At 38.5% G+C, this 11,052-nt stretch overlaps 1 protein-coding gene across 2 annotated transcripts in view; it reads left to right on the top strand.

Annotated features, from left to right (window-relative positions):
* Positions 1-10,301: 10,301 nt before the first annotated feature.
* Positions 10,302-11,052, top strand: part of LOC121872323 (HMG box-containing protein 1-like) — a 29,017-nt gene continuing 28,266 nt past the window's right edge. For both annotated transcript variants that reach the window (XM_042375041.1, XM_042375040.1), the window contains exon 1: positions 10,302-10,782. The gene's annotated coding sequence lies outside the window, so the exon portion shown is untranslated. The remainder of the gene's footprint in view (positions 10,783-11,052) is intronic.

Raw genomic sequence — 11,052 nt, 5'->3', positions numbered from 1 at the left:
ATAGAAAATTATAGAAAGAAAGACAAAAAAAGGAAAAAAAGCCAACCAGTCAACAATAAATAAGAATAACAAAATCGGGCCGTTGTAAAGGAAATTTCTCCGTCACTGGAACCACACGAAACGACTAGAGCAGCTGTACTCTTCTTCTCTCGCTGCTGTGTTCGCATATTTTTACACGAAATATGACGAATTTCAGGCTCGTTTAAGTCTTGATTTTTTATGTACAGAGCTGTAATCAACTTGTTCACCCCTATTTAAAGTATCTTATGAGTATGAGTGATGATATTAAAGTTTTAATCATATTTGAGTAATTATTAATATTGTTACACCAAAGTCACCAACAGCTAATGAAATAGGACAGCGCCCACTTAAAAATGGGAGGAGCTAAAGCTGGTTTCAACTAGGCCCAATCCTTTTCAATTCTTTCCCTCCATACACTTTGTTTTACGTCCTATCCAATATACTACCGTATATAGAATTATTTGTATTATTATATCACAATTTTTTATTGCCTTACATGCTCCCAACTCTACAATATTAATCAAAATATTCTCCATAGGCGGCCATGATCCGCGTATTTTCAGTGGAAGAAACTCTCTGGTTGGTTGTTAGCTTTTCTAGCGCCTCTGCCCGCTGCAAATGCTAACGCCTGATCGAGGTGTTAGCTTTTCCCTCTGAAAGTGTCATGCGCAGAAGTCACCAGCAGCGTTAGCTATTCCATGCATCTGAAGCACCTCACAATAAACGCCTTTAGTGTGAACTGAATATTTAGATTAACAATTCATAATGTCTTAAATGTTGATTTAATTTATATCAAAATCGTGCTTATTTGTATTTTAATTTTTTAAGCGAAATAGTCTTTACTATTACGACTCTCTGTTACTATTTTTGCAGGTTTTGTTAAGAAATGCAGGCATAGCGAAAATTTAGATGGTGTCGAGTATTGCAGTGATTTAGTTTGAACTTCCCCATATGTGGTGATTCTACTCTCATTTCCACACTTTAAGATTATTGCAGTGCGGTAAATGGTTATTTCTTAATTGGTGTTTTTTTTACACTAGTATCATCAAATTTCGTTAAATTGACTAATGGTGGTGCGGTAGCTTCTGACGCCGTTAACTTGACCGCGAAACTTATATACTCTACAGTACTATATTGTTTGTTTTTTATCCAACGTTTCTCCTATTAAGGCAAGATAATAATCCTACAAAAAAATGGCGCCTAGCATCTTGATAACCTTAGAAAATATTATAATGTGAAAGTTTAAGTTTATAGAACGAATAATAGAAAGATGGCGTACTACACAATCACCCGCAAGTTACACTAAACATCCTCTCTCTCAAAGGTCACGTCATCCTTGCACTACTGCCGGGTACTAGAGAGCAGGTTCTGTTGAACTTAAGAACATCAACAATCTCTAGCTCTCTCGTCTTTAATATTAGATACCTGGCCACGTTCCTATCGAAGATTTATATAAGTTTTGGTTTGGTGATGGTGTATAGTACAGCTGGAAGTGTATAGCTGGTAGTTTACGTAGGATATATAGCTATAACTGGTAGTGTACAATCCAGTACATAGGGAATAGCTGGTAACACCATATCTGACAGTGTATATAGGTTATAGCTGGTATATATATATATATATATATATATATATATATATATATATATATATATATATATATATATATATATATATATATATATATACACCTAATACAAATGTAAATCACTGTAGTTGCGCGTGATCCAAGTATATGCTGATAACCACAAGGAAACAAGAAAACACGAAGTTCCCAAGTGCTTTCGTGTAATTCACATCTTCAGAGGTGAGTACAGACTAAGGAGAAATACTTGAAAAGATATACAGTAGAGGAGAGCGAGATCAAGTCCTTAGGGGACAGCAGGGGTCCATAATGTTCCGGTCATAAGGCAGTGACCCTTACTAATCTTCTTAATCCAAAGAAATTAACCATGCCATCTCTAAGCACAGCAGCTGTCCGTAGTCAGGTCATAGGGTAAGATGACCCAACCTTACAAATCACAAAATTATCCAGTTTGTACATACCATTTCTCAAATTCACGTTGACAGATTCGGAATGTTTAATGAGACTGGATTCTATAATGTTCCTACTGACAATTGAATTACAAGGTAATATTGAGGAGGCATTATCCCAGTCAATGCAATGCTTATTATCTCTCATATGAATGAACAGAGCATTGGACTCCTGGCCTTTCCTAACACTATATTTATGCTATTTAAGTCTAGTTATAAGATCTTTACCTTTCTGGCCTAAGCAGAACATATTACATTCCTTGCAAGGAACCTTGTAAATGCAGCCGCCTGCATTGTTGGGGGAGTTCTCAATTAACATTTGTTTTACAGTGCATGAGTTTTTAAATGCCACATTAACGTTCCAGGTTTTCAGTTGTATAAGAATTTCGGAGAATTTTTTGTTAAATGGTAATACTAAGGGATTCTTATTGGCATGGGTGGGCTTAGGATCAGTTCTATAAAAAAAAATCTTAGTAATGTTAAGGCATTTGTCTATAAAAGACCTAGGGTACTTAAGGTTCAAGCCAATATTATAGATATATTTATTTCTCATCAATAAATTCCGGACTGCATATTCTTGGACCACGTAAAAACATTGATGAAAATACTGACTGTTTGACTCTATTATGGAGGGCAGAATAATAATGAATGTATGAACTCACATTCGTAGGTTTCCTATAAATACTGAACTTAAAGGTGTTACCTATTCTGTGGATCAGACAGTCTAGGAATGGTAATTTGCAGTCATTCTCTAATTTCACAGTGAATTTGATCGAGGAGGCTAAGTTGTTATGTTGTTAAGTCCCCTAGGGACTTGATCTCACTCTCCTCTACTGTATATATTAGCCTTCTCAAGTATTTATCCTTAGTCTGTACTCACCCATGACATGTGATTTACACTCATATACAATATATATATATATATATATATATATATAGGGTGTAGCTAATAGTATATGTAGGGTATAGCTGGTAAGCACTTGCTTCGTCAGTACATATTCTATATACTCGGTTTATAGGGTGTATCTAGTAGAGCAACTCCATCCCATGTACAGTAAATTTGTTCTGGGATAAAAGTCGATGGATATTGGATTAAAAAAAACATTTACACAAAAGATAGATACCAAATAAATAATGGCAAAATTATCTGGTTTTATGCGAATCGTTGGCTTTTTTCTGAGATCTGGAATTAAAGAGAGCCTAATTTTGTCTCTTGTCACAAAAAACCTAAATTGATTATTTCCTAAAACATCCCTCGGCTAAATTCCAGGAATATACCAAACTGAAAAAAAAACTGACGTAGTAGATTAGAACCAAACATTCACGGGAAAATGAGTTTATCTTTTTTTATCTATTTATGTCCGGATGTTGTTAAATTCTTATTTCAAGTCAGTAGTGAATGTACACTAGATTGTGCCAGCCAGTGCAGCCCGTATACAGCGGTGTGGAATCTATTGGTCACCATTCATTCATCTATAATTCTACACAAGTCACAACATACGAAAGGCCTATATCGAAAAAAAAAAACGGAAATAAGAAGTACAGTACTGAAATTGCCCTTAAATTAATTACTGTATCAGTATTGTCAAAATTGTACTGGTGGGCGGAGATTTAGATATGTACATTTTCTTTAGTGCATAGGCCTATTTTATTTGCAAACGTAAATCCTAATTTTATACATAAATGTATATATTGTAGGCTTTCTTTTAGGAAATTTATCCAGACTTTCCGATTTTTGACAATGCCTGGATGTTTTACTGCACTGTCAGTTGAGGAGTTTAGCAGACGATTAATAAACTATACTTTGTCGTGTGGTGCACAAATCATCCCAGAGCAGGTTTGGATAAACTTTATAATTTGGCTCCTTTTTTATACGGATAATAGATTGTAGCTTGTTAGGCCCTTACGTATATAGGATGTAAAACAATTTATATGACTTAGTGTATTTCTCATTGGAATCAGTCATTGTTGTTTTATATAATTCTCGAATTGAATTAGTACACACACACACACACACCTAAAGAGGTGTAAATTTTGTTATCAACCCGTGTATTATTTTTGGTTGGTTGGTGATACGGAGAGAAGAGAGCCTTGGTTCTGGGGGTGCAAGAAGTTCACAAGTGGGAAATATAGGAGGAGATTGACAGCAGGTGGGCTATCTTTCTCGTGTTTGTTTTTTGCGTCAGCGGTGCACTGATGACCCAGAGTGAGTTTCATGCTGGTCAACGGTGGCGCTGAGTGGTGTGGTTTTGAACACTCAGACAGTACAGTGGTTGTATACAGCTTCGTGCATGACTCAGCTGCGCATGTCCTTGTCCGTGGTCCGTTTTAATTACACAGCAACAGCATTTAGGATAAGACTATGTCGAAACATGGAGAGACGCACGAGTGAATTAACGTGACAGGTAGACGCATTCAGCATTTAATCTGACAGGTGGTACACTAGACTGGTGCAGGAGGAAGGCCCCTCATGGACCTTGGGTGAGGGCCCCCTCCCATCCGTGACCACGTGCACCAGGAAGGGATAAGATGTATTGCACCAATGTTCCTCAAGAGATGTGTGTTTTGAGCAGGCATAAACAATAATACTATACACTAGAATTGTACAAGCACACTATCGAACGTTATGTAATCTAACACATCTTCAGAGTCCTTAGGAGCTAGTTATAAATCTTTGTCTTGCAGCGAGCAGAGTGGAAGCGGTGGTTCACAAAGGTGACGGTGATGCCAAAGAGTGCCTGACACAGACTTCAAACACAGAATTACAAAAATGAGACAACTGCTGTATTGGGAAGCGATGTATTTAGCTGAGAAAGAAGAGTCATTGGATTAACAAGAATATTATGACGTAATATCATTATAAGCCATAAATAGTTTATATATTCTCATCTACTTGTGCACATACGCATCAGTATTCCAGACACCAGCTGACTGATAAACCTTTAATAATTCGAGCTGTGATGTTGAGAATGCTACAGTTAAGCTATAATTTCCGCCTCTGCTGTACAACCGTAATAAGACTTTGAGAAGAGTAACGTACATTCAAGGCCGGATTTACCAATAGGCCAAGTAGGCCATTGGCCTAGGGCCCACCGGTATCTGGGGACCCACTGAAACTAATTTATCGCGCAGCGTGCCAGCGTATAACCTTGTTTCAAGTGTACACCGAGTATTTCATTATATAATATATTCACAACCATAAGGGCCCCTGTACAATAAGTATAGGGCCCGGAGTAGTCTTCAACTGGTGGGCCATGGGGTGGTTCTCAGGTGGGCCACGGACTAGGCCCTATAGTAAAATGAAGAAAATGAGATAAAATAAGAATAAAAAAATATATATACATTTTTTAAATGTCCGTGTCCCACCATCGATCTATCTATCTATCTATCTATCTATTTATCTATCTATCTATCTATACATACATATATACTGGAGAGAGAGAGAGAGAATAAAGTTAAAAGAATCTTCAGCGCCTTGACGTGTGAAGGACAGGATCGTTTCACGTTCAGTACGTGTCATACGTTCAGTACATTATAATATTATGATATTATGTAATATTTGATGACATTTGGCCATTGCAAAATAATTACAGTAAAATTTATATATATATATATATATATATATATATATATATATATATATATATATATATATATCAACACGCGGACTTTGAACATATAATCAACGACCTCAGCAAGGAATCGAACCCTCGACCTACTGGGTGGGACTAGGGAACGCTTACCGGCTAGGCCACAAGGACACTAAAAGCAGTTCTAGACTCTGTTATATTTCACACAAAGCCTGTTCATCGAGCTGATGGCGCCGTGAACCTCATTGGGAAACTGCCCGTGCCTCTTATGTGGTGTCAGTAGCATTTTACCGAATCCAGCTGGTATGAAACGCGAGGTACATATATATACTTCATTTTTAGTCCATATAACACGCGACTTTGAACATATAATCAACGACCTCACCAGCAAGGAATCGAACCCTCGACCTACTGGGTGTGACTAGGGAACGCTTACCGGCTAGGCCACAAGGACACTAAAAGCAGTTCTAGACTCTGTTATATTTCACACAAAGCCTGTTCATCGAGCTGATGGCGCCGTGAACCTCATTGGGAACTGCCCGTGCCTCGTATGTGGTGTCAGTAGCATTTTACCGAATCCAGCTGGTATGAAACACGAGGTACCATATATATACATCATTTTTAGTCCATATAACACGCGGACTTTGAACATATAATCAACGACCTCACCAGCCAGGAATCGAACCCTCGACCTACTGGGTGGGACTAGGGAACGCTACCTGGCTGGTGAGGTCGTTGATTATATATATATATATATATATATATATATATATATATATATATATATATATATAATATATATATATATTGATCATTGAAACATGCAAACATTTCTATAAATTTGGGGCCCACTAATGAGTTTGGCCTGGGGCCCACAACTAGGTGAATCCGGCCCTGCGTACATTAAGTAAATTTTATAATAATCTTTACTTTGCTATTTACAAAACATCATTCCCAGAATTGACAAATGTTCGGCATGCATTACAGTTGTGACGTTTGTTCTATCAAAGTGCCCTGGAGCATAGTCAATCAGTAACGGATTTCCATGTCTGGGATTAGCCGCCCTAGCAGTCCCTGGTTGTGTGGAAGTTTACAAGGTTATGTCTGGAAGATGAGGATCAGCTTGCGGGGGATAGAAAACTCTAGAAGAGGTGGTGGGTTATCTTAGAACTATTTTCTTGTACTTATCGAGCCCTCAAGTAACTCATGATTGGCTTTAACCTTACGTATAATGCGTGTTTTGTGGATACAGCTTCACCCTCATACATGTAGATTTGTTTTTCCTCGGTTTACGGTGCTAGGTTCTTCTTTTGAAGGATGGTGGTATTAGCTGTAGAAAGTTACCCATGCCTATGACCTATCTGGGTAAGTCCTGTTTCCCTGTACTTGGAAAGAATAAAGGATCTACCAGTTATACGAGTCTTATTCTTTTCAATTCTTCAGGTGAATGAACAATAAAAACAAAATGCAACAGTTAACTATATCCTCGCGCTCGTCAGTAGCTATTATCCGTTAGGGGTGAGGCAACATTATGCACTTCAACAATTTTAGCATTTGTGTTGACAGAGTATTGAGTCCAGAGGCTAACAGTAGTTGATTACTAACGTTAATCAAAAATTTCACTAATTGTATTAGTTATGACATGATCCAGCAACCTCTACTAAATGTATGGAGGTTCTACTGGTTCTTGTCCTAAACATAAAAATAACTTAGATATTCATCGCAGGTCCCTCGGGTCAGAGACATGTTGGATGACCATGGTCAAATATTTTGTAGACGTGGTGAGGTTATCGAGGTGTTAGGTTTATGGAGTGGGTGTTTTGGTGGTCTATAACGGTGTGTGGGACACGAGGTCGCCACACAGTCGGGCCTGGCTTTCCGTGTAGTGGACTCACTCAAGCGGAGAGGAGTATTTAGCGCTGCCGTTACCCGAGTCGGAGGAGTAAAGAGTCTTCAAAATACTGGTTATCCCTGTCTCACATGAACACTTGGTGTTGAGAAGAAGTCGACAAAACCTTCATCGGTATCGACAGTGTCTGGGGACCCATGGGATGTTGGTGTCAATCGCAGCTTAGTGTTGGAACGTATCACACCACATTACTCCTGAGACTGACCTGTCTTGTGAGTCACCTGATACGACCACCACCGTGATAGACATATCTACTCCTGCTCACAGGAATACCTCGGTTGTAATTTAGTAAGCCTTCTAAGTAGCGTTCTTTGAATTTTAAATATATGTGTAATGTTTCTCCTATTAAGACTCATAGGTTCTTTTTTTGTCATGGCCCACTGTTAGAAGACGAAAAAGATGTATTTATTATGTAACATCCATGGAAAAGTTGTAGATTATCCACGCAAACACGATTCTTCCTTAGTTCAGAAGTTAATATCATTATATGTTTTTTTTCGTTAGACCACAGAATTTTGAATAATATTTTCGGTGGTTCCATAAAATAAAATATCTGGATACCAAAGTTCCAGTGGAAATTATATAACTTATTCCATTGTTTAATGCATGGAAATAACAGTCCAGAAGAGTTCATGTTTTATAATAGAACTTGTTTAGAAATTATGCTTTTCCTTTAACATATCCAAAATTTCCATTGAAAAAATGAAGGCTATATCTTGATTTTTTTTTTTTAGGGAACTCAGATTCTCCCGATAATTTATAAATCAGCGATTACAATAAAAATATAAAGTGATGTTAATAGAGACCCAGTTTATCACTCATTAATTTTCTTCTTACCGCTAGCCAAGCACGGAATGTTTTGGATTTAATGTTTCCTTATGTGACCAACTATAACTTAATCTACTCTATCCTATCCTAAACGGTGTTAGCTTAACCTTCCCTTCCCTAACTGTTCAACACGAGGGGACATAACTTCAATCTCGCCAAGTTATCATGCAGAACGAGCTTAAGGAAATACCTCTTCATACAGGTGGTAGATCGGTGGAACGGTCTACCAGTACGGGGCTTCACAATAGCCCTCGACAAGATTATCGAGAATAATGGAGGGACCCTACACAGGCCACTGGCCTCCTTCCCTCGGCGTGTCCTCCTCTAGTGGGTGGCCATTTGGTAAATAAGGTAAAGGTAAATATGACTATAACGCCCGGGGCTGCGACGTCAAACTACCGTATCCATCAACAAACAAAAACACTCACAAGAAAGGCGGGTGTAGGGGGGGGAGGGGCGACGAGGAGGAGCACGAGAAGCAGGAGGAGGAAGATGAGGAAGGTTTGGCAATATCAAGTGTCACGGGGACCGTCCAAGTGTCACTGCCACACCCACACTGTTGACCCCTCTGGTTTCCTTGCTTGTCTTGATCATGATTGTCTTATGGTGCGTGTGAGAATTTGAAAGAATAATGAGTCAAGTTTACTCATTATAAGATAACAGTAAGGTGGGTTAATAATTTAGTGCAGAAGGGATTCAGAAACTAAAGTCTCAAAGAGGATGTAAAGGTAGAACTTTTAGAGGAGGCGCTAGATGCCGGCATCGCCAAGATTCCCCGCAAGGACGTTGCCCGTTTTCATCCCCGCACACACAAGACTTATTTGTCGACCCGTCCTAAACCCGCCTTTTGTGATATTTTACTATGAAAAGCCTTACACAACTTTAGTATAATGTGCAATGGGGCGTATGTGTGTGTGTGAAAGGTTCCTAAAATAACCGTTTACAGGGAACTGCATTGCTGTGTTGCGGTTAATATAAGATTTTGATAAAGCGGCATCTGCTTATAACGAACAATCGAGATTGCGAGTTAGAATTAGCGAGCAAATCGTAAGTTTAGCATCACATTTTGAATTTTTCTGGTCATTCATGTCCTTGAACTTGGTTGTATAATTGACATCCTAATGTCCACCCGAAATGTGGTTGATACAACGGTGCCATTTGCAAACAGTGCTAAATTACAGGTTTTACATATTTATTTACTGCAGCATTTTATATAACATAAATATAGCGAAGTACTCCAGGTATGCTAAATTATACCATCCATGCCAGAGCACCGCAAGAGACTGGAAATACCATGTTTCTTATCCCAGAAAAAGTGTAAAATGTTTAAGGATGTAAACCCGAGTCAACAAAGACAGAAATGGACGAAGAGCGGGTTGGATGAGCAACTCTGGCCAAAGGTAGGGGTAAGACCTTCTTTGGAAAAGTGGCCACGTCGTATTATGGAAATGTTTTATATCTGCCGATCTTACTTTCCAAGTGAACTGACAATGCTTATACATCGTGTTGATACATTCATAAATAACATATAGTAAAATTTTTATCATATCATAGGTGTAATATAGCAAGAAATATAAATCTTGTAAGAGTTTGGATGTCCAGAGCTCTTAACGCCCGTGCCAACCTGCCTCCAGTCCACCTGCTGTAGCCTCTAACGTCCTTGCCTTGCCAAGTAACTTATTTGCATATATCCGTTACAAGTCTTAAAGATCAACCCTGTTTTCACAAAATTACATATATAGTTAGATCTTTTATAATGAATCAGAATATGTCAATACAATTTCTAAGAATAATTCTAAAATAAATAAGTATCCATAACTGTACACTTGGCAACACTGGTTAGCTCTGAGGTCATGGTCACGGAACCTCGAGTAAAAAGTGCGGTCGAGCCGCCAAGTCTCTTAAAACTTACTCGCACCTCGTGCTGAGCAGACGCTCATCCTCCCCGTACTTGGCTTTAAAATTTCTTGTTGACTCGACTTAATATTAATAGGTTACTTACACTATGTACTGCTATAGTGATGAAATTTTGTGCACTAAAGGATTATTTCACGTGGTGGAATAACATTGGAACCTTGTTGATTAGCGGTGTTTTGTTTTGGCGAAGGCAGTTGCGGAGGCTCGATGTGCTGGCTCGGTAAGTCCCTTTCCCTGAATCACACTGTGTAGGATGGCGCCCGGAGCTCACTGACGGCTGACACTTTCACGGAAGGTTGCGACGCCGCTTATAACTGGAAATGGGCCCAGGAAACGTTATGAACTGCTAGTGAGTGATGAGGAGTGGTGCCTGTACTTGACTCTTCGAAAGATGTGCACTTGTTGATTCCCAGCCCTATCGTCAGACCACGGCGCTCACCCTACCCACTTCACTATTATCTTCTGCACACCATCTACCAAACTGTAAGTCCACACAGTAGTGACACCTTTACTACCAAACACAACACTCGATTGCAATTAATGCCCAATTTATTTTTGTATTTTCGACTTGAGAATTATTAAAATCGTTGAAATATCAAATTCTTAGTCGTGAACAAATTATTAGTTTACATCTATGTATAATAATCAGGAGTAACACTACATTTATTTTAAACATCCTAACTTTTGGTGTGAAACATTTAAAAGTCAGGTTTATTTGACAGATTGAAACTACAATTTTTGTCACTAGTCTCT

Source organism: Homarus americanus, unplaced genomic scaffold (genome assembly GCF_018991925.1).
Source record: "Homarus americanus isolate GMGI-L3 unplaced genomic scaffold, GMGI_Hamer_2.0 scaffold5589, whole genome shotgun sequence".
Classification (NCBI taxonomy): domain Eukaryota; kingdom Metazoa; phylum Arthropoda; class Malacostraca; order Decapoda; family Nephropidae; genus Homarus; species Homarus americanus.
Note: the sequence above shows the minus strand (reverse complement) of the source record. Positions and strands in the feature narration are given on the sequence as shown.